This window comes from Budorcas taxicolor, chromosome 1, assembly GCF_023091745.1.
Source record: "Budorcas taxicolor isolate Tak-1 chromosome 1, Takin1.1, whole genome shotgun sequence".
Taxonomy (NCBI): domain Eukaryota; kingdom Metazoa; phylum Chordata; class Mammalia; order Artiodactyla; family Bovidae; genus Budorcas; species Budorcas taxicolor.
The window spans coordinates 148,880,458-148,905,275 of record NC_068910.1 but is presented as its reverse complement, the minus strand read 5'-3'; positions in this window follow the sequence as shown (position 1 = coordinate 148,905,275).

The window sequence follows — 24,818 nt, the reverse complement described above, 5'->3', positions numbered from 1 at the left end:
CTGAACTAGAATTTAAATAACTTGGGAATGGGAGAGAACAGAGAAGAGGGAGAATGAAAAGACACTAATTCATTCTCCTAACATTCTTTTCTGTTCCACATATTATTAGCAAAGATGTTCTACTTAAATCATCTTGAAGCTAGAGTCAGCTTGTACCTGAGCTGTGTTTCAGAAATCCTTGGCCTGGACCTGACTTTCCAGCCAAGCAGCAGGGATTCCTGGGAAAGCCCGGAGGCCTGTCTGAGGCCTGGTCCTATGTCAGTGATTGATGAGGACAAGTGTAAGAGGTGACACACTGTGAAATCAGACTGAGGCACAAAGAGTTAATCCTTGGGCTCTTTCCAAACTAGGTCCTTTGAGGGAAAAATAATATTTATTCCTTCTTTTGTTAATTTTGCAGCCAAAAAAGCACTCTTGATGTCTTATTCATTAGACTAAAGCCAGTCTGCAACTTCTGAAAACTTTGGGAGATAAATACCACACTAGTGGCAGTAATTACTTGTCCTTGTTGCATTATCATCCTCAAATTATTTTAAATTGCTGATTTAAAAACTATTATATTATAACCAATACAGAAGAGAGTGGTTGTTTCTGCATACAAATTTCTTTTCACAAGTTAAAGGACCGACCTATAAATCACAGGGGAAGAAAGTCTGAGAAATTACCTCTCTACCACCTTGGGCTTCTCTATTCTCAGTAAGGTAAAAAGAGCTTGATAGTAAGCCCCTTTCTCTCCTTCACTAATTCATTTGCTTGTGCTCACTCCCAACTGAGTCCCTTCCTGGGAGGCTGGGCCAGGCCATGTGTGTCTTTGACTTGGCGAGGCAGGCGAATTTCTTGTACTTTCGCACCCACCATAGCAGATGCACAAACTTTAGCAGTGTCTTTTTAACACTTCATTAATTATTGAACTGTGCCAAGAGTAATTATTAGGCAATGCCAGGAGTCCTTTTCTCCCACATCAGTAAACAGTAATTTAGAGAAAGGGGGTTATAACCTTAGGGTGAGCAACGTTTTCCCCCCACAGCTGTGTGGTGAGCTCAACAATACTGCATATGCTCCAACAAACGAGGAGGTCCACAGCCAATCCTCTGTTGCACACACGAAATATTATGGCCAGAGAAAAGAAATCTACCACACTTATTGTGTGGCACAAAATTTGGAGCATCTCATTCTCTTCATAGTTTCAATATATCAAGATATCTGGACTTTGTGCTTTTGCCCTAATTCAACAATAATAATAATAAATCCAATAAAAAGAAGGGAACTGACTTTCAGGATTTTCCTCATATGTTATAAAGGGAATATGCTAATGTTGATACAATGTTTTCTCAATTATTAAGATGTCTTTTCTCTTGCCATTATTCAGTAAGATATTAATTCCTTTCTTTTGATTAATTAGTAGATGTTGTTTTATGGTCATTTGACAACCCTACTCCTAGGAATCAGCAAAAGAGAAAGGTCTTTTCCTACATTTTGAGTGTCAAATAAGTCATAGAAAAGGCTAGCTCTGGCTCTTTGGAGCAGTTTTGCTGTTTGCATTTCAGAATAATGGAAACTTGGGGTTAGAACTTTACTTAGTATAATCTCCTTCCATTCCATGCAATGTTTAAATTCTCTCCAAATAACCCCCCTCCCCAAAGTAGTTATCCAGTCCCTGCTTCAGTGGGAGAGAACTTATTTCTGTCATGCACTCAAACTTTAAGATGGCCAACATTTGTATAGCACAATGTATAGCAAAATTTGTCTACTTTTACCCATTATTCATCAGTCCCATGGTGGAGATGCAGAACAACCTGGTAAATATTCCAAGTCAGCTACTTTTCAAACTTTAGGGTGAAGAAGAAACTCCTAATACTAAAAATGCAGATTCAGGCTTCCATGTCCCAAGAGATCTGATTTCAGGAGCTCTTCAGATGGTCCACAGTTACTCTGCTCTAAGACTTCTCTTTCCATGACTAGATGTCTTCAGGTGCTTTCAATGAATTCTCATGTGAAACAACAAAGTCAAGTGCCCAAATCCAACGATCAGGTCTCTGTTCTCATCTTTATTCCTCTTCCTCTGTCCTTCTTGCAATCCTTTATTCATCTGACCTTTGTGACAGCCCAGCGTCCTGCTTTTCCTCCTACATTATGTCTGCTAATATAGCACAGTGGCTTCACTGAGTTCCTTCTAGAACATAAGAAGCAAACTCCCATGTCAAGGTTTTGTGGAATTTATTTCTTCACTTTATGATGCCCTCCCTTAGTTATTCCAGGTCTCTGATCGAATCACAGTACCCCAAAGATACTTCCCTTACCAAATTATCTGAAACAGCCTCCACCATATTCTCGATCCCTTTATACTCCATTGTTTCCTTACAGGATTTATTACAGCCTGATACTGTTGAGATGCTCCAAATTTTGTGTCACACAATAAGTGTGGTAGATTTCTTTTCTCTGGCAGTAACATTTCCTGTATGTGCAACAGAAGATCGGCTGTGGACCTCCTCGTTTGTTGGAGCATATGCAGTATTGTTGGGCTCACCACACAGCTGTGGGGAAGAAACATTTATTCATTTGCTTTTGTTTTCCTCTCCAGTAAGAATGTAAACTACAAGAGGACTGTCTTATAAACTTTGATTTCCTCAGTGCCTAACACAATGTCTGGCACATAGTAAGAACTAAAAAGAAAATACGTTTCAGGAAATTCACACACTATTGATGAGATATTAAAATGGTGCAACCACTATGGAAAACAGTACAAAGGTCTCTCAAACAGTTAATATAGAACTGCCATGCATGTGTGTGCTAAGTCACTTCAGTCATGACTTTGCAACCCTATGGACCATAGCCTGCCAGGTTCCTCTGTCCATGAGATTCTCCAGGCAAGAATACTGGAGTGGGTTGCCATGCCCTTCTTCAGGAGATCTTCCCAAATCAGGGATCAAACCCACATCTCTTGTCTCCTGCATTGGCAGGTGGGTTCTTTACCACAAGTGCCACCTGTGAAGCCTAGAACTACTATATCACTTCCGGATATTTATCCAAAGAAAACAAAAATTCAAAAAGATATATGCACCCCAATGTTCAAAATAGGTGAAGGGTATTAAGAGGTACAAACCTCCAGTTATAAAATAAATTAGCCACAAGGATGTAATTACAGCATAAGGAATATGGACAATAATATTTTAATGACTGTGTATGTGAACAGATAGTTTCTACATTTATCACAGTGATCTTTTCATAACATATGCAAATGTCAAATCACTATATAGTACACCTGAAACTATTATATTAGTTGAAACTATTAATGTTGTACATCAACTGTATTTCAATAAAGAAGAAAAGAACTTGTCAAAAGAGTGAAAGAAAAATGATACTGAGTCCTTTCACAAGCCTGACTAACTCTATGTCCCTTCAAAGGTGTGCTGTCTAGAACTATTAGGTTCCCTAACAAAACAGAATAATCTGTCTACTTGTTTGGAATGCTAGATTTATACAAATGTGGCATTTTCATTCACTTTTAGGGCCACTATGTCACACAATTAAATCATGTTGAGCTTATGCAGCTGCTAAGCCACATTGCCCTGTGCAGCTGGATATTTGGAACCAAGCTCAGGATCTCATATGCATCTCTGCTAAATGTTCTCTGATTAAATTTGCTCTAGCCTATTAAAATTCTTTTGGATACTAATTCTGTCATTAAGCATGTTCCCACATCAGTCTCTCTTTTGCAATTCATTTTATATGCCTATTGATTCATTTTCTTGTTCTAATGATTAATTTTTTAAAAAAAGATAGGCAATGGTGTCAACAGACCAAGGTTTGTATCTTGGCACTGCCACTTAGTAGTTGTGTGGCTAACCTTGGTCAGGCTGATTAAGTTTTCCATCTTTCTACAAAATAGAAATAATAATACCTATCTAACAAAGGTTACTGTGAAAATCAAATAAGATTATAAAGTGTTGGGTACAGTTCCTGGCATATGTAATCCACTGTTAATTCTAATACTCAGCACCATGCCTAGTTCATAGCAGACTCTAAACAAACTTTTGTCGGTTATTGACAGGGACAAGGGTCCAAGGGTCTATGTGGTAGGACTCTAGAACGGTACATCAACATTATCAATGATACATAAATTAGTCCTCTTTAGGGTTCAGTTATCTCCTCAACCATTTATGAACACATCTCCTGATACTGACATCCTACTTGACATCCTTTCTCCATTTTGTTTTAAAAAAAAAATCTAGGCAGGCAAATGCAATTCTGAAATAAGATATGCTGTGTTTAGTGCAGTCTCCTAACCTACCATGCTAGTATTCTTGTCAGAAAAGAAAATTTAACTTATTTGACATGAGTTAGTTGAACCCATTGCTCTCTTTTCTGTTTGTTCACAAATTATACTGTTATCTGGGATTGATGTGTGGGTTACCAAGACTGGTCACTGTAATGCCAGTAAGTCCCATGTCCCTCTTCTGGTCCTTTTTCCATTCTTCACAGATCCCTAAGGACTAAGCTCATCTAGGGTTTTTCTCAGAGCCCTGGGACAGGTAGCCCAGAACAGGAAACCAGTGCTCACTTGTTGCAGCTAAAATGATCACCTACAAATTCTTCACGTATCTGAAGTTTAGAGAGTCTCGTTCCTATACTATTCCTCATCTGACAGTTTATTCCTACCCATTTCCAAGAAAAGTATATGACTACATTGACCCTTTGAGTATACAAATCAGAGAAGCAGAGTTTGTAGTCAGTTTCTCTTTCATTTTTCTTTCAAAAACATGAAGGTGAAGACCTCCATTTTGAACAAATATTCAGGAAAACTCCTTGTTCCACTAACTGGGACCTAAATCTTAATGGAACCTACAGTGTTGAACAACGTTTACCCAGAAGGCAGGCAGGGCAAGTTCCCACCAGCTTTGGTGATAAACCTTCTAAAGCCAGGTTTTCCAGGATTGGTTACTTACTTGGCATTCCATAAATGTTCATTCTCATTATTAAGATTAGTCTCCAAAAAATGTAGTATTGCTCTCTTCAAACTCACTACACTTCACTCATACCTAATTTAGTCTAATATTCTTAGTCTAATGTCCTTCCCATATTATGAAAGCCTCAGGTAGAGAACCTGCTGTTTATTCACCTCCACTAAAAAATTAATTCATTAATTAATGATTCCACAAAAGATAACTGAGATTTTATTATCTTTATTGTTTATAGTAACTAAATGCTTCTAAATTGTCTTAAAGTAGTTTCTTTTCTTGATTGCTTTAAATAGCTAATCTCAGCAAATCCTTTCTTTATGTAGCATACAAAATTATGTGTTATTCCAAAATTTTCTGAATAATAGTAATTATTGAAGGTTGATGGGCTGCTGCTGGCTATATTTCCTTTATTTATTTGGCTTTTTTCATGTGTACCCATTCAGCCTCAAGGTTCACCACCAAAGAATGCAAATTCTTTAGCACTTTGAAATTAATTAAATGAAGTAGAGAATAAGAAATATTTTCCATCACCATATGGTAACTTTATTATTATTATTAATGGGATTTATCATTCAATAACCTCAGATATGCAGATGACATCACCCTTATGGCAGAAAGCGAAGAACTAAAGAGCCTCTTGATGAAAGTAAAAGAGAGTGAAAAAGTTGGCTTAAAGCTTAACATTCAGAAAACTAAGATCATGGCATCTGGTCCCATCACTTCATGGCAAATAGATGGGGAAACAGTGTAAACAGTGACAGACTATTTTGGGAGGCTCCAAAATCATTGCAGATGATGATTGCAGCCATGAAATTAAAAGACGTTTGCTCCTTGGAAGAAAAGTTATGACCAACCTAGACAGCATATTAAAAAGCAGAGGCATTACTTTGCCAACAAAGGTCTGTCTAGTCAAGGCTATGGTTTTTCCAGTGGTCATGTATGGATGTGAGATTTGGACTATAAAGAAAGCTGAGCACCGAAGAATCGATGCTTTTGAACTGTGGTGTTGGAGAAGTCTCTTGAGAGTCCCTTGGACTGTGAGGAGATCCAACCAGTCCATCCTAAAGGAAATCAGTCCTGAATATTCATTGGAAGGACTGATGTTGAAGCTGAAACTCCAACTCATTGGCCACCTGATGTGAAGAACTGACTCCCTGGAAAAGACCCTGATGCTGGGAAAAATTGAAGGCGGGAGGAGAAGGGGACAATAGAGGATGAGATGGTTGGATGGCATCACTGACTCAATGGACATGGGTTTGGGTGGACTCTGGGAGTTGGTGATGGACAGGGAGGCCTGGCGTGCTGCAGTCCATGGGGTCACAAAGAGTCAGACACAACTGAGTGACTGAACTGAACTGAACTGAATGAGATTTAAACTTTGATAGAGAATATTGTGAACGTTTCACTGTACTTTTCCAGAGTAATTCAGAGAAATTATAAGAAATGCTCCTCTTCCTAATCATCAGTAGCTATGTAACTGCTCAGAATACCAGGGAAGGCTACATATTTCTAGTCAAGATGGACATAACCTTTGGACTGCATTTCCTGTGAATGTTTATTGGTTTGAACGTTGGTTAATTTGACTCTATAGCCACACCTTCCTATCACGCCATACTAGCACCCTCAACACAGGTGGGCCTTTGCCCACCAGGAGCTTCATTCATCTAAAATAATATAAAGAAAATTCATTAAAATGTGCCTTGTTCTTAGTGACATTTAATATGGAGAGAAAAAATAATTTAATCAACTAAACCTGAATTTCATGAAACATTTATATGGTGGTGTGTTGTCATCTGAGATCTTACAAGACAGGTATTTCATTTACAGTAGTGGAAAGAGCCGTGTCTTTCTTGTTTCTCTTATGATTATAATTATGACTTAAGTGTATACTTGCATACATCAATGGGAACAAAAACCTTTATAAAAGCTTATTGAAAACATATAGGGAAAGATGAGGAGAAGGCAATGGCACCCCAACTCCAGTACTCTTGCCTGGAAAATCCCATGGACAGAGGAGCCTGGTAGGCTGCAGTCCATGGGGTCACTATGAGTCGAACATGACTGAGTGACTTCACTTTCACTTTTCACTTTCATGCATTGGAGACGGAAATGGCAACCCACTCCAGTGTTCTTGCCTGGAGAATCCCAGTGGTGTCATCTGCATGTCTGAGGTTATTGATATTTCTCCTGGCAATCTTGATTCCAGCCTGGGCTTCTTCCAGTCCAGCATTTCTCATGATATACTCTGTGTAAAAGTTAAATAGGCAAGGTGACAATATACAGCCTTGATGTACTCCTTTTCCTATTTGGAACCAGTCTGTTGTTCCATGTCCAGTTCTAACTGTTGCTTCCTGACCTGCATACACTTTTTTCAAGAGGCAGGTTAGGTGGTCTGGTATTCCCATCTCTTTCAGAATTTTCCACAGTTTATTGTGATCCACACAGTCAAAGGCTTTGGCATAGTCAATGAAGCAGAAATAAATATTTTTCTGGAACTCTCTTGCTTTTTCGATGATCCAGCGGATGTTGGCAATTTGATCTCTGATTCCTCTGCCTTTTATAAAACCAGCTTGAACATCTGGAAATTCACAGTTCACATATTGCTGAAGCCTGGCTTGGAGAATTTTAAGCATTACTTCACTAGTGTGTGAGATGAGTGCAATTGTGCGGTAGTTTGAGCACTACAATGAGGGAGACCTGGGTTCAATCCCTGGGTTGGGAAGATCCCCTGGAGAAGGAAATGGCAACCCACTCCAGTACTCTTGCCTGGAAAAACCCATGGATAGAGAAGCCTGGTATGCTACAGTCCATGGGATCGCAAAGAGTCAGACACGACTGAGCGATTTCACTTTGAGCATTCTTTGGCATTGCCTTTCTTTGGGATTGGAATGAAAACGGACCTTTTCCAGTCCTGTGGCCACTGCTGAGTTTTCCCAATTTGCTGGCATATTGAATGCAGCACTTTCACAGCATCATCTTTCAGGATTTGAAATACCTCAATTGGAATTCCATCACCTCCACTAGCTTTATTTGTAGTGATGCTTCCTAAGGCCCACTTGACTTCACATTCCAGGATGTCTGGCTCTAGGTGAGTGTGAGTGATCACACCATCATGATTATCTGGGTCGTGAAGATCTTTTTCGTACAGTTCTGTGTATTCTTGCCACCTCTTCTTAATATCTTTTGCTTCTGTTAGGTCCATACCATTTCTGTCTTTTATCAAGCCTATCTTTGCATGAGATGTTCCCTTGGTATCTCTAATATTGTTGAAGAGATCTCTAGTCTTTCCCATTCTGTTGTTTTGCTCTGTTTCTTAGCATTGATTGCTGAGGAAGGCTTTCTTATCTCTCCTTGCTATTCCTTGGAACTCTGCATTCAAATGGGTATATCTTTCCTTTCCTCCTTTGCTTTTCACTTCTCTTCTTTTCACAGCTATTTGTAAGGCCTCCTCAGACAGCCATTTTGCTTTTTTGCATTTCTTTTTCTTGGGGATGGTCTTGATTCCTGTCTCCCGTACAATGTCACGAACATCTGTCCATAGTTCATCAAGCACTCTGTCTATCAGATCTAGTCCCTTAAATCTATTTCTCACTTCCACTGGGGAAATTTGGCTAAGGAATAAAATGAAAATATAACCATGACATAGGAAAAATTAATGTCTGGTTTCTGTTTTTAGTAATAACAATAGTTTGTATCATACTAAAAGTTATGACCAACCTAGATAGTATATTCAAAAGCAGAGACATTACTTTGCCAACTAAGGTCCATCTAGTCAAGGCTATGGTTTTTCCTGTGGTCATGTATGGATGTGAGAGTTGGACTGTGAAGAAGGCAGAGCACTGAAGAATTGATGCTTTTGAACTGTGGTGTTGGAGAAGACTCTTGAGAGTCCCTTGGACTGCAAGGAGATCCAGCCAGTCCATTCTGAAGGAGATCAACCCTGGGATTTCTTTGGAAGGAATGATGCTAAAGCTGAAACTCCTGTACTTTGGCCACCTCATGTGAAGAGCTGACTCACTGGAAAAGACTCTGATGCTGGGAGGGATTGGGGGCAGGAGGAGAAGGGGACGACAAGGATGAGATGGCTGGATGGCATCTCTGACTCGATGGACGTGAATCTGAGTGAACCCCAGGAGTTGGTGATGGACAGGGAGGCCTGGCGTGCTGCGATTCATGGGGTCGCAAAGTGTCGGACACGACTGAGCGACTGAACTGAACCGTCCCACATATAACAATTATAAAATTGAGACAAAATATTATTGAATTAGTTTAACACATTGAACAATGAAGAAAGGCAGGCATACTGGAAAGGAGTTGACTCTATAAAAGGAAACTCTACTGGGCAATATTTGCATTTGTACAGCTTTTCACATATAGTCACTTTCTGTTTTATATAGCACATCACAACTTTCTAAGTAGGAAGCTGCATTCTTCCTGACTTAAGAAGTCAGAGAATGGAGCTTAGGGCTGCCAAAGCAGCTAAAAACTGAGGAAGTGAGGGGACAAATCTTTGAAAATGGAGAATCATAGAAATGTATATAAAAGAAAATCTGCATGTAAATTCTGTTCAAATCTTTGGCTAACCCTGAACTGCACATAAATGAGGGAAACTACAAGGACAAAATTAAAATGTCTGACAAGGACCCTGAGAGGTGACAGTTGAAAGGTTGAAAGAACTAACCAGAAAATGTAACTGGAGCATACCACAGTGGATACAGATTGTGGAGTTTGATTTACAGACTGCTAGAACAGAAATCAGCACGTTTCAGAAGTGGGTAGCAGAATTCAGAATCTTTATGATGTATTAGCCACAATGTCCAGCATAGAGCCAAAACATCACTAAACATGCAAAGAAACAGAAAAATATATCCCATAGTCAAAAAATAGTCAACAGAAATTAACTCTGGTTTGATCTAGGCACTAAAATTAGCAGGCAAAAACTTAAAGCAGCTATTAAGAATATGTTCAAAAACTTTAAAAAATGATTCATCAAGGGCTTCCTTGGTGGCTCAGTGGATAGGAATCCACTTGCCAAAGCAAGAAACGTGAGTTTGATCCCTGGTCCTGGAAAATCCTGCATGCCACAGAGCAACTAAGCCCATGAGCCCCAGCTTCTGAGCCTCTGCTCTAGAGTCTGGGAGCCACAACTACTGAGCCCATGTGCCACAGCTGCAGAAGCCCGCATGCTTTAGAACCCATGTTCCACCATGAAAGGAGCCATCACAATGAGAAGCCTGAACACCACAACTAGAGAAAAGCAATGAAGATCCAGCACAGCCAAATATAAGTAAATAAAAACTTTTTTGGAAAAGTGACTCATCAAAATAAATGAACAAATGGAGAAGAATCTCAAAGATATAAAACTATAAAAATGAACCAAGTGGAGCTATATTTAAAATGGATAACAAACAAGGACCTACTGTATAGCACATGGAACTGTATTCAATGTTATTTAGCAGTCTGAATGGGACAGGAGTTCAGAAGAGAATGGATGTGTGTATATTTATGACTGAGTTCCTTCACTATTCATCTGAAACTATCACAACACCGTTAATTGGGTAAACTCCAATACAAAATTAAAAGTTTTAAAAAATAAGTCTATTAAGGGAAAAAAGGGGAACCATGTGGAAATTCTAAAATGGTAAAGTACAATATTTTACAATAAATTCAGCACATGAACTAGTGAAGGATAAATAAGCTAGTCTCTAAAATCTTGAAGCTAGATTAATAGAATTACCCAATCAGAAAAGAAGGGAGAAAAAAGGAAAATGTGAGCAGCTATTCAGTTATCTGTGGAGTAGACAGAATGGAGGGGGAACAAAAGGGAAAAGGAAAGAGCAACAAAAATTTCCCAAATTTACTGGAAAACATAAACTTACAGATCCAAATAGTTCAATAAACTTCAAGCGAGATAAATATAAAGAAAATCACAGTTAGATACATTGCAGTCATACAACTGAAAACTAAAAGTAAAGTCTTGAAAATGAGAGAGAAAACAACATACTACCCAATAGAGAAACAATGATAGCAATGATGGCCGATACTTCTCAGCAGAAATAGTGAAAGCCAAGATAAAACTGTGGAGGGCTGCGACAGAAAAAAGATGGCTGAAATTTCTTTGGTACTCTTCCAACTGAGAGACTCCCTTCCTTTGAATCTGAGTGAGTTATGTGATAGCATAACCAAAAGACTATGGTAGAAATAATATTGTATCTACTCATACACCTTAAGAGAATGACACCTTCTTTTCATCTTTTGAAACACTTGTCCCTGAAGTCCTGAGATGACAGATAAAAGTCCAATTACACTGCCCAAAAGAATATGGATAGCCTCTGAGACTACATGAAGATGGAGAAATGTGCAGCTGAGCCCTAGCTTCCATTCATTTTACCAAGATTATATGTGTTTGAATGAAATCATCTTGGACAGTGCTAACCAACCATAGCTGAATACCATAAAATAACTACCACCAATGACATGTGGAGCAAAAGAATCACTCAACCAAGCCCTGCCCAAATTTCTAAACAACAAAATCATTATATGTAATTTAACAAATTGGTATTTTGTGGGTATTTTTCAGGCAGCAATAGTTAACCAGAACAACATCATTTAAATGATGAAAGAAAAATAAAACACATTAAATCCAGGTTTCTATATCCAGGAAAATTATTCATTAACTATAAAGATGAATTTAACACATTGTCAAATCAAGGAAAAGTTGAATATTTTGTTGCCAGTTGATCTACACTACAAGAAATATTAAAGAAAGCTCTTTAGGCTAAAGAGAAATAGCACCAGATGAAAACATAGATTTATAGTAAGGACTATCAAGCATTAGAAATGATAAATATAAAACCCCCTGTTCGTTCTCTCTTAATTTTTTAAACAACATATGACTTTTTAAAGCAAAAATCATAATACTGTGTGATAGGAATATATGGACAGGAGACAGGGGTCAAGACCATCCCCATGAAAGAAATGGAAAAAAGCAAAATGGCTGTCTGGGGAGGCCTTACAAATTGCTGTGAAAAGAAGAGAAGCAAAGAGCAAAGGAGAAAAGAAAAGATTTAAGCACCTGAATGCAGAGTTCCAAAGAATAGCAAGGAGAGATAAGAAAGCCTTCCTCAGCAATCAATGCTAAGAAACAGAGCAAAACAACAGAATGGGAAAGACTAGAGATCTCTTCAACAATGTTAGAGATACCAAAGGAACATTTCATGCAAAGATGGGCTCGATAAAGGACAGAAATGGTATGGACCTAACAGAAGCAAAAGATATTAAGAAGAGGTGGCAAGAATACACAGAAGAATTGTAAGAAAAAGATCTTCATGACCTAGATAATCACGATGGTGTGATCACTCACCTAGAGCCAGACATCCTGGAAAGTGAAGTCAAGTGGGCCTTAGCATCACTACAAATAAAGCTAGTGGAGGTGATGGAATTCCAGTTGAGCTATTTCAAATCCTGAAAGATGATGCTGTGAAAGTGCTGCACTCAATATGCCAGCAAATTGGGAAAACTCAGCAGTGGCCACAGGACTGGAAAAGGTCCGTTTTCATTCCAATCCCAAAGAAAGGCAATGCCAAAGAATGTTCAAACTACAGCACAATTGCAGTCATCTCACACGCTAGCAAAATAATGCTCAAAATTCTCCAAGCCAGGCTTCAGCAATACGTGAACCGTGAACTTCCAGATGTTCAAGCTGGTTTTAGAAAAGGCAGAGGAACCAGAGATCAAATTGCCAACATCCTCTGGATCATCGAAAAAACAAGAGAGTTCCAGAGAAATATCCGCTTTATTGACTATGCCAAAGCCTTTGACTGTGTGGATCACAATAAACTGTGGAAAATTCTGAAAGAGATGGGAATACCAGACCACCTAACCTGCCTCTTGAAAAAAGTGTATGCAGGTCAGGAAGCAACAGTTAGAACTGGACATGGAACAACAGACTGGTTCCAAACAGGAAAAGGAGGATGTCAAGGCTGTATATTGTCACCTTGCCTATTTAACTTATACACAGAGTACATCATGAGAAACGCTGGGCTGGAAGAAATACAAGCTGGAATCAAGATTGCCGGGAGAAATTATCAATAATCTCAGATATGCAGATGACACCACCCTTATGGCAGAAGTGAAGAGGAACTAAAAAGCCTCTTGAAAGTGAAAGAGGAGAGTAGAAAAGCTGGCTTAAGGATCAACATTCAGAAAACTAACATCATGGCATCTGGTCCCATCACTCATGGGAAATAGATGGGGAACAGGGAAACAGTGTCAGACTTTATTTTGGGGGGCTCCAAAATCACGGCAGATGGTGACTGCAGCCATGAAATTAAAAGACGCTTACTCCTTGGAAGGAGGGTTATGACTAACCTAGACAGCGTATTGAAAAGCAGAGACATTACTTTGCTAACAAAGTTCCGTCTAGTCAAGGCTCTGGTTTTTCCTGTGGTCATGTATGGATGTGAGATTTGGACTGTGAAGAAGGCAGAGCGCCAAAGAATTGATGCTTTTGAACTGTGGTGTTGGAGAAGACTCTTGAAAGTCCCCTGGACTGCAAGGAGATCCAACCAGTCCATTCTAAAGGAGATCAGTCCTGGGTGTTCTTTGGAAGGAATGATGCTAAAGCTGAAACTCAAGTACTTTGGCCACCTCATGCGAAGAGTTGACTCACTGGAAAAGTCTCTGATGCTGGGAGGGATTGGGGGCATGAGGAGAAGGGGACAACAGAGGATGAGATGGCTGGATGGCATCACCAGCTCGATGGGACGTGAGTCTGAGTGAACTCCGGGAGTTGGTGATAGACAGGGAGGCCTGGCGTGCTGCGATTCATGGGGTCGCAAAGAGTCAGACATATCTGAGCAAGTGAACTGAACTGAGCTGAACTGAAAGTTGGTCTTTGAAAAAACATCAACCAAATGGATAAATCCCTAGCTAGATAATGGAAAAAAGGAAGGAAATAAAATTATTAATATCAGTTACAAGAGAGAAATTACAAGTTACGCAGACATTAAACGGTAATTTTGTGCCAGTTAATTTTATAACATAGATGAACTGAATACATTTCTTACAAAATACACAACTTAAAACGAGACGTGTGATGTAGAAAATCTAAATAATCTTGTACCTGTGATAGAGGTTGAATTCACAATCAAAAAACATGTTACAAAGGAAACCCCAATCCTAGGTGATTATACCAATGAATTTTCTTAACAAAGATATGACACCAATCTTAGATAAATTATTTTAGAGAATTCTCATATCATTTTGTAAGACCACCCAAACCCTCATGCCAAAACATGATAAAAATATTACAAGAAACAAAAATTACACACTAATACAATCAAATAAATATATATGCATCAAATTAATGCTGTGGAAAAAAATATTGGCCAAACAAACACAGCAACATATAACAAAGATAATACAGGATGACCAAGTGAGGTTTATCTAGGAATAAAAAGTTGGTTTAACAGTTGAAAATCAATCAGTGTAAAGACCACTCCATTATTCTTGCCTGGCGAATCCCAGGGACAGAGGAGCCTGGTGGGCTGCCGTCTTTGGGGTCGCACAGAGTCAGACACAATTGACGTGACTTAGCAGCAGCGTCAGCAAAGACCATAATATCAGAATAAACGAGAAAACTCATAATTTCAATGAATACAGAAAATACTTGGTAAAATTCAGTACCCATTCATGATAAGTTCCTAGCAAACTAGGAAAACAAAGCAACTTCCTAAATCTGACAAAGGGTGTGTACCAAAAACCTACAGCTAACATCATATCTAATGATGAAATAGTAAATGATTTTCCCCTAAGATTGGGAACAAGGAAAGGGTTCCATCACTTTTATACAATATTGTAGTGGCGTTTCTAGCTAGTGCAACAAAGCAAGAAAAAATACATAATAGTAATGTGAATTGGAAAGGAAAAAGTAAAACTGTCTCTAATCACATATGACATGGTTTTGTATGTTAAAAACTCTAAAGAATCTACCAAGCAACTACTAAAGCTTAAAACCAATTTAGCAAAATATGAATACATATAACAACATGTACAAGTCTCAGACATTATTCACACTATGTGAAAGAAGCCAGACACAAAAACTACATGATATATGATCCCATTTATATAAAATTCTGGAACAAGCAAGACTATACAAAGGTGAAAAAAATGGGGAAAGATATTGCTTTGAGGAAAGGGATTAACTGGTAATAGACATAAAGAAACTTTCTGGGGTGATAGAAAGATTTTGTATATTAATAGAGGTGTGGAGTACATAAGTGTATGAATTGGTCAAAACAATACATTGTATACCTAGGATTTGTGTATTTCAATGTATTTAAGTTTTACACACAAAAAAAGAAAAATTAAAACTATAAACAAATACTGAAGTCCAATATTCCTTTTTTCAGTAGTATAGCTTAACAATTCTAAGATTAATTTGTGTGAGTTTATACAAGTAGATAAACATATTTTAGGCTTGAGCAAATGAATAAATATATTACTCAAAATACGACAGCCAGATTTCTCCTTGTAGGAGTTACAAATATGAAATTAGGAAAACAAGAATATACCCTGAGGTACCGGGTATATTCAGGTACTTGAAACTGACCTTATGGAGATAATAGATCAAAAATAGAGATGAGACCAAGACAGGGAGTGAGACAGACAAAAAGAAAGAGAAAGAAAAAAGAAAGAGAAAGAAATATCTCCCAGCTGTAGAACTGGGAGGAGGGGGGAGCGCTAGGACAGAGGAATTATAAAATGAGCCATGAATACCTTCTTATGCCAAAAACTAAGGAAATGTAGAGGCTTCATAAGCCAGCTTGAAGTGGCTCCCTCTGGCAAAATCTGGGGCAATTTGTACATCAAAATAAATAATAATGGTAATTGATTATAACTTTTGAATAAAAGAAAATCCACACATGTTATATTAGTTTCCTGGGGCTGCTGTAACAAAGTTTCTTGAACTAGGTGACTTAAAACGACAGAAATTTGTTGTTTCACAGGTTTGGAGATTTGAAGTCCAAAATCAAGGTGTAGGCAGGGCTATGCTTCTAAAATCTGTAGGGAAATCTTTCTTTGCCTCTTTCTAGGACTCCTCAGGCGGTTTTTTCAGCATATCTTTGTCATTTGTTGGTTTGTAGAGGCATTGCTCTGATCCTCCAACTTCACGTGGCATTCTCCATATGTCTCCATATTATCTTCCCTCTGCATGTATCTGTATTCATATGTCCCCTTTTTATAAGGACACCCATCATATTGGATTAAGACCCAAGCTTATATATTCATCTGCATATTCAGAAGTGCTGGGAGTATGACTTTAGCATATCCTTAGCATAACTTTAGCATATCTTTTGTGTCTTTTGGAGGAGACAATTCAATTCATAAATGCATACTGCAATGAAAAAATAAGTAAACAATGCTAAAGTAAAATTCTTTTTTGTAATAGAAAGACAACTAACAAATACAGAAGGAATGATAGAAATAGAAAATCATCAATGGGCTAAAACTAGTGGGCAAAATTTTGATGAGTCTTAAGCTATTAAATAGAATATCTCTTCTCTATATACATGTTAATTAAAACAGGGTAAACATTACCTTAGAGAAGAAAAACCTGGTGAACACCACTTTAATTACATGGTCAAAATTAATATCACCAGTGTTGGAACAGATATTTTATGCCTTCACCAGAAAGATACATCACTCAGTGATATTCTTGCTGAAAATACATGACCTGAATTGAATCATGGAGAAGACAATGGCACCCCACTCCAGTACTCTTGCCTGGAAAATCCCATGGACAGAGGAGCCTGGTAGGCTGCAGTCCATGGGGTTGCAAAGGGTCGCACACGACTGAGCGACTTCTTTCACTTTTCACTTTCGTGCATTGGAGGAGGAAATGGCAACCCATTCCAGTGTTCTTGCCTGGAGAATCCCAGGGATGGTGGAGCCTGTGGGCTGCCATCTCTGGGGTCGCACAGGGTCGAACACAACTGAAGTGACTTAGCAGCAGAAGAAACATTAGACAAATTCAAACTGAGGGACATTCTATGAAATAGCCTAAACTCCTAAAAAATGTCAAGATCAAGAAAAGTGAAAGGCTGAACAATTGCTTCTTATTAAAGGAGATAGATGTGATAGTTAAGTAATGTATTATCCTATGTTGAATCTTGTGCTAGATCCCACATGCCACAACTAAGAGTTTGTATGCCACAGCTAAGAGTTCACTAAAGATCCCGTGTGCTTCAAAAAATATCAACGATCCTGTGTCCCACAACTAAGACTTGGTGCAGTCAAATAAATAAATATTTTTTAAAAAACAAAAAGATCTATAAAAATCATATTGAGACAACTGACAAAATTTGATTATGAGCTGCTAACTAGGCAGTTCTATGTCAATGTTAAAATTTTGAAAATTGCATTGTGATTATATAGGAGAATTTCCTTACTCTTCAGAAATATATACTTAGCTATATATTAAGTGTAGCTTAGAAAAAATAATATGCCTATGGGTAAAACAGGAAGACTAATAAACATGGGGAAATACGTTTAAAAAATGATAAATCTGGGTAAAGAGTATGCAGGAATGTCTTACACTATTCTTACAACATTGGAGTAAGTTTGAAATTAGAATAAAATTAAATAAAATCAGAACAAAACAGAGATAGAAGGGAGAACAAGACTATTAAAGACTTCATCCTTCAGAGCAGGAATCAGTTAGTACTGCAAAATGCTGGAAACATTTCAGTCTTTTTGTAAAATATTTTTAATGGGAAGATAATTGACTTACAAGGTTGTGTTGGTTTCTGCCATACATGAATCAGCCTAAGTATACATATATCCCCTCCCTCTTAAGCCTCCCTCCTATCCTTCCCATCTCACCCCTCTAGGTTGTCACAGACCACTGGGTTGAGCTCCCTGTGTTATGGAGCAACATTGCACTAGCTATCTGTTTTATATATGGTACTATATACATTTCAATGCTACTTTTTCAATTTGTCCCACCTTCTCCTTCTCCTGCTATGTCCACAGTCCATTCTCCTTGTCTGTGTCTTCTTCCTGCCCTGCAAATATGTTCATCAGTACTATTTTTCTAGATTCCATATACGCTTTAATATACAATATATGTTTTTCTCTTTCTGACTTACTTCACTCTGTATAAGAGGCTGTACATTTCAGTCTTTAAAAGTAATGTTGCTAATGTTTTGATGGTTTTCAAAATCTTCAAACTTAGGATCTTAAGAGAATAATATCTCTTGAGAAAATCATTTATCAAAACTTTAAAATTCCTGCATTTCAAAATCTAATAAGTTAAAGTAAAATTAAATGTATTTCTAATAGTTGATACAGTATGATTTCATTCTTATAAAATTATTTCTATGTCTGTTTATCTATTATCCTGCCTGTCTGTTCATCTGTCAATCTCTATGTATGCATATAGGGTTGACTAAAGATAATGTTCACCAAATGTTCTACTAGGTTAGAACATATAATTAAATTAAATTAAAATAAGTAATTTTTTCTTCATTTGTACTTTTCTTTACTACTTGGAAGCTTGATAAGTTTATATTTTGTATTAAAAAAACAAAGCATATATTCTAACATGTATATAATGGCACTTATATTACATTTACATTTTTATTCTTAAAACCTAACGATATTAATTTTGATTTGATGAAATATTAACATCCTAAAGTCACTTCCAGTTCTATAAACAAACTAAAAAACCAACACAAAGTATCTGCTCCACACTTCAAGAGTAATGAATTTAATCATGTTAAGGTTATAATTTTGATAGTCTGCTAATTTTTTTCCTCTCAGTGCAACTAGAAATTAATTCTTTGTCAGTCTTAACAATGTGTTCTTATCTTTTTTCTGAAATAACGATGACATTAGATCAAAATCTTTTCATTTTTCTTCTTTTAAAAATTTTACTGTAATAGCCTAGTCGTGACAAGCATATGATAATATCATCTGCACAGACAAATAAAATTCTGTTATTTCACAACCATTCTTACCAACTACTTTATTGGGTATACAGCTAAATTAAAAATCCTCTCTCATATTTATTTGAAGTTTCTCCCACAGTCCCACTTTCTCTCAGAACAGCTTATTTATTCCTATACCCTATTCCTTGTTCTCCTGAAATGTTTTAAAATCTCAAGATTCTCCTCTAATACATGGAGTCTTAGGGTTTAGAAAATTGAGGACAGAAAAATAATGTGGTTGAAGTTATTTCTGTTCATCAAGACTTCCCTTCCCTGTGTGATGATTATACTTACTTAGCCTATTGAACTCAGGCATGCCCATGTGACCTCCTTTGGCTGATGAAATGTGTGAAGTGAGGAATGTCACTTCCAGGAAGAAGTTAAGAGCCAGTGTTTGCCTCTGCCACAATGACCAGCAATGCTCTAGGTAGAAAAGATGATCTATTTAGCTTGGGTCCCTGAGTGAAGACAATGTACAGGCAAGCTATAAGGCAGCCCAAAATGGACATGTGGTGTGAGCAAACAACTGTCCTTGGGAACCACTGAGGTGAGGAGATTGTTGCCACATTACTAGGCTATCCTAAATAATACACATGAGTATGCTGGTAGCAAGACTACTTGCCCTTCTTGAGCTGTAATTTTCTTCTGCACCCATCTAGTACACCTGATGAACTCTCACCAGACTGTCTGAAAGGTACCATGTCTATATCCCCAGAAAAATTCACATAAGTTTTGACATTGGAAAGATCTCCTTTTCTGGTTACACAGAGGCAGTCATTTTACATAAATCAACAGATACAATGGATCTAGGTAACACAAGTATTGGGGCTGAATTTATGTATCTGCCTTCTGTATAATGACTATCACAATAGTCAGGGACTGAGTCCTACTAGACAAATGAAAGAAGTTTGAGTCCTTACTTTCTGCTCACATTGTTATTGTTGTTCAGTTGCCCACTCATGTCCAAGTCTTTGTGACCCCATGGACTATAGCACACCAGGCCTCCCTGTCCCCCACCATCTCCTGAAGTTTGCCCAAATTCATGTTCATTGCATCAGTGATGCCATCCAATCATCTCATCCTCTGATGCCTTCTTCTGTCCTCAATTTTTCCCAATATCAGGGACTTTTCCAATGAGTTGGCTGTTTGCATCAGATGACCAAAATACTGGAGCTTCAGCTTCAGCATAGTTCCTTCCAGTTGATTCAGGGTTGATCTCCCATAAGATTGACTGGTTTGATTTCCTTGCTGCCCAAAGGGCTTTCAGGAGTCTTCTCCAGTGCCACAGTTCAAAGGCATCAATTCTTCGGGGTTCTGCCTTCTTTACAGTCCAGTTCTCAAAACTGTACATGACCATTGGGAAGACCATAGTTTTGACTACACAGACTTTTGTTGGCAGTTTAATGTCTCTGCTTTTCAACACACTGTCTAGGTTTGTCATCACTTTCCTGCCAAGAAACAATCATATTCTGATTTCATGCCTGCAGTCTCTATCTGCAGTGATTTTTGAGCCCAAGAAGAGGAAATCTGTCATTACTTCCACCTTTTCCCCTTCTATTTTTCATGCAGCAATGGGGCTAGATGCCATGATCTTCATTTCTTCAATATTTAGTCTTAAGTCGACTCTTCTCACTCTCCTCCATCACCCTCATTAAGAGTTTCTTTAGGTCCTCTTCACTTTCTACCTTTAGAGTATTATCATTCACATATCTGAGGTTGTTGATGTTTCTCCTGCCTATCTTGATTCAAACTTGTAACTGATCCAGCCCAGCACTTCTCATGATGTGTTTAACATACAGGTTAAACAGGATGACAGCAAACAGCCCTGTCGTACTCCTTTCTCCATCTTGAACTAATTGGTTGTCCCATATGTTTTCTAACTGTTGCTTCTTCACCCACATACAGGTTTCTCAGAAGACAGGTAAGATGGTCTGGTATTCCCATCACTCTAAGAAATTTCCACAGTTTGTCATGATCCACATAGTCAAAGGCTTTAGTGTAGTCAGTGAAAGAGAGATAGATGTTTTTCTGAAATTCCCTTGCTTTCTCTGTAATTCAACAAATGTTGGCAATTTGATCTCTAGTTCCTCTTTCTTTTCTAAACCCAGCTTGGACATCTGGAAATTCTTGGTTCACATAATGCCAAAGCCTAGCATGCAAGATTTTAAGTATCACCTTACTAGCATGGGAGATGAGTGCAATTGTCCGATGGTTAGCACATTCTTTGGTACTACCCTTCTTGGGAATTAGGATGATGATGGATCTTTTCCAGTCCTGTGGCCACTGCTGGGTCTTCCAGATTTGCTGACATAATGAATGCAAAACTTTGATGGCATCATCCTTTAGGAATTTGAATAGTTCTGCTGGAATTTGATCGCATCCATTAGCATTATTAACAGCAGTGCTTCTTAAGGCCCACTTGACTTCACACACCAGAATATCTGGTTCTGGGTGACTGACTACACCTTTGTAGTAATCTGGTTATTAAGATTTTTTTATAGAATTCTTCCATGTATTCTTTCCATCTCTTCTTGATCTCTTAAGCATCTATTGTTCATGTTATCTCTTTGTAATGAACAACTCTTGCTTTTATGTTCAAGAAATAATTGAGTGCCTACTATATACCAGGCACTGTGTAAGACACTATGAATGTAGGAATAATTATTGAATCCTTTCGCAGAGAAACTTACAGACTAGTCAGTGAGACAAACAAGTAAAATATAAGTTATCCTCATGTGGTAGTCTTAAATGGCCCCTTCGTTGCCCATAGAGGCTGTAGACAGTCTTATATTTACCCTCTGTAGCCCAGGAAATCCTGGGAACTAGGCAAGTCCTGATAAAGTCACTCTCTCAAGAGAGTGACCTGGGATGTTCAATGAATCCAGTAGAGTCTTGGCAGTTGTCTTACAGTCACTGCATTCACTCAGTTGCTGTGCTCGTTCCATTCTCTCTCTTCTGTTCCTCTCACATTCATTCTCTTTCTTTCCCACTGATACTGTGTTACTTCTCTACTTAGTAACGCTGTATCTTCATCACTTTAATCCTTTCAACTTATGTTCATATTTTCATTCACCACCAGGATTCTGTTATTAGAGAAAAGGGTGCATGCTTAATTTGCCTCTGTAGTCCTGACAGAGCCTACTCCTGATCTTTTTCTGCTGTAAGCATTCTATAAATTCTTGCTGAATGAAATTAAATCTTAACATAATGCATTTCTCTTTGACAGTATCGATTGTGAAGCTACCTCAAAAGCATAGGTTTTGCCTAATTGGAGACACTTGGAACCTTCATAATAATCCCAAATATGATAACTGCCTCAGGTACTACAGGGCAATAAAATCCAGCAAACAAAAACCATTAAAGTTGTCTCATGACTCATAAATCATTCCATTGCATCTTTCTCTTGTTTGGTTCCTGATTCAGTTTCATCCCTGGATATCAGATTGTTGGTTCCCTTACTAAGTAATTTTAAATGTCTCCTCAACAATACTTGCTATGAGCCCATTGATCTACCCACTATGACACTACCATCTGAATCTTGTCCTTAGCCTGATGATAGGAAAAAATATTTATGTTCCTGTTCACCATGCACTGGTATTTTGTTTCTGTCATATAGCAAGTCTGGTTCAGACTTCTTTTTAAGAATTGCCTCTTCTTTAATTTTAAAGGATGCTTTTAAGTGTCCATTTAAAATCTCTTTGGCAAAAATAGTGCTTAATGACATAGGACATTTGTTTTTCTATCACTCAGTAATGTCCAACGCTTTGTGACCCCATAAAATGCAGCACACTTGGCTTCCCTAGCATGAAAAGGCAGAGGAACTAGAGACCAAATTGCCAACATACGTTGGATCACAGAAAAAGCAAGAGAATTCCAGAAAAACATCTACTTCTGCTTTATTGATTATGCCAAAGCCTTTGACTGTGTTCAGTTGAGTTCAGTTCTGTCGCTCAGTCATGTCCGACTCTTCATGACCCCATGGACTGCATGCAGTATGCCAGGCCTCTCTGTCCATCACCAACTCCCAGAGCAAACCTCCTCTTCACTTTCTGCCATAAGGGTGGTGTCACCTGCATAACAAAAGTTGTTGATATTTCTCCTGGTAATTTTTATTCCAGCTTGTGCTTCATCTAGCCCAGAATTTCACATGGTGTACTCTGCATGTAAGTTAAATAAGCAGGGTGACAATATATAGCCTTGACGTACAACTGTTGCTTCTTGACCTGCACACAGATTTCTCAGGAGGCAGGTAAGGTAGTCTGGAATTCCCATCTGTTTAAGAATTTTCCACAGTTTGTTGTGATTCACATAGTCAAAGGCTTTGGCATAGTCAGTGAAGCAAAAGTAAATGTTTCTCTGGAATTCTCTTGCTTTTTCTATGATCCAACAGATGCTGTCAATTTGATCTCTGGTTCCTCTGCCTTTTCTAAAACTGGCTTGAACATCTGGAAGTTTATGGTTCAGGTACTGTTGAAGCCTGGCTTGGAGAATTTTGAGCATTATTTTGCTAGCATGTGAGATGACTGCAATTGTGCTGTAGTTTGAACACTCTTTGGCATTGCCTTTCTTTGGGATTAGAATGAAAACTGACCTTTCCAGTCCTGTGGCCACTGCTGAGCCTTCCAATTGGCTGGCATATTGAGTGCAGCACTTTCACAGCATCATCTTTTAGGATTTGAAATAACTCAGGAATTCCATCACCTCCACTTGCTTTGTTCATAGTGATGCTTCCTAAGGCCTACTTGACTTCACATTCCAGGATGTCTGGCTCTAGGTGAGTGATCACACCATTGTGGTTATCTGGGTCATTAAGATCTTTTACGTATAATTCGTCCGTGTATTCTTGCCACCTCTTCTTAATATCTTCTGCTTCTGTTAGGTCCATACTGTTTGTCCTTTATTGTGCCCATCTCTGCATGAAATGTTCCCTTGGTATCTCTAATCTTCTTGAATAGATATAGAACATGGAATCTTCAAATTTAAAGATCTTTGATCAGAATTGAGATAATAATTATTTATGATTTATTTTTATTAATAATACATGATGATATGAATATCCAATTTCAGAAGTAACAGTAAATGTCTATTTTCACTTACCTTCCACCCAATTCTGTTCCATCCCTATAGACAACCACTTTAACAGTTTAGTATATATTCTCCCAAACATTGTTTTATACAGTTATATATGCAAATGAATATACATAGCTATGCATGCAACCTCCTCCATTTAACTTGTACCTATATAGTTATTTTACATAAATGTGGCTTATCACAGATTATTAATTCAGTCATTTAGCAAGTTATATTGACCCCCACTGCTAACTATATTCTACATACTGTTACAGGCAATGAGATACGACAGTGAATAAAAGAATTCCCCTGACCTCAAGGAACTTACATTCTAGTGGACATTCTGTTCAGTATACATACTACATATATTATGCATAATAGTTGTCTACCAAAATGCAACTATACTATATAGATTTTCTTATGTCTTGCTTTTTATTAATTTGAAAATATTCCTGAAGCTCTTTCCATATCAGGACACTTACATCTAAATCACCATAGCATAAACAAATAATAGACTGGGAAAAAAAATATTTCAACATATGAAACAGACTAAGATTTAGTTGCATTGAGCAGCTTCAGCTGCATGCAACAAACTCTGGTAAATTTTCATTTCATTTTTATTCCGTTACAAATATTTTCTAATTTTCCTTGCTATGGCTTTTTAGAGGGCTCCCCTGATAGCTCAGTTGGTAAAGAATCCACCTGCAATGCAGGAGACCCTGGTTCAATTCCTGGGTCGGGAAGATCCCCTGGAGAAGGCATAGGCTACCCACTCCAGTATTCTTGGGCTTCCCTC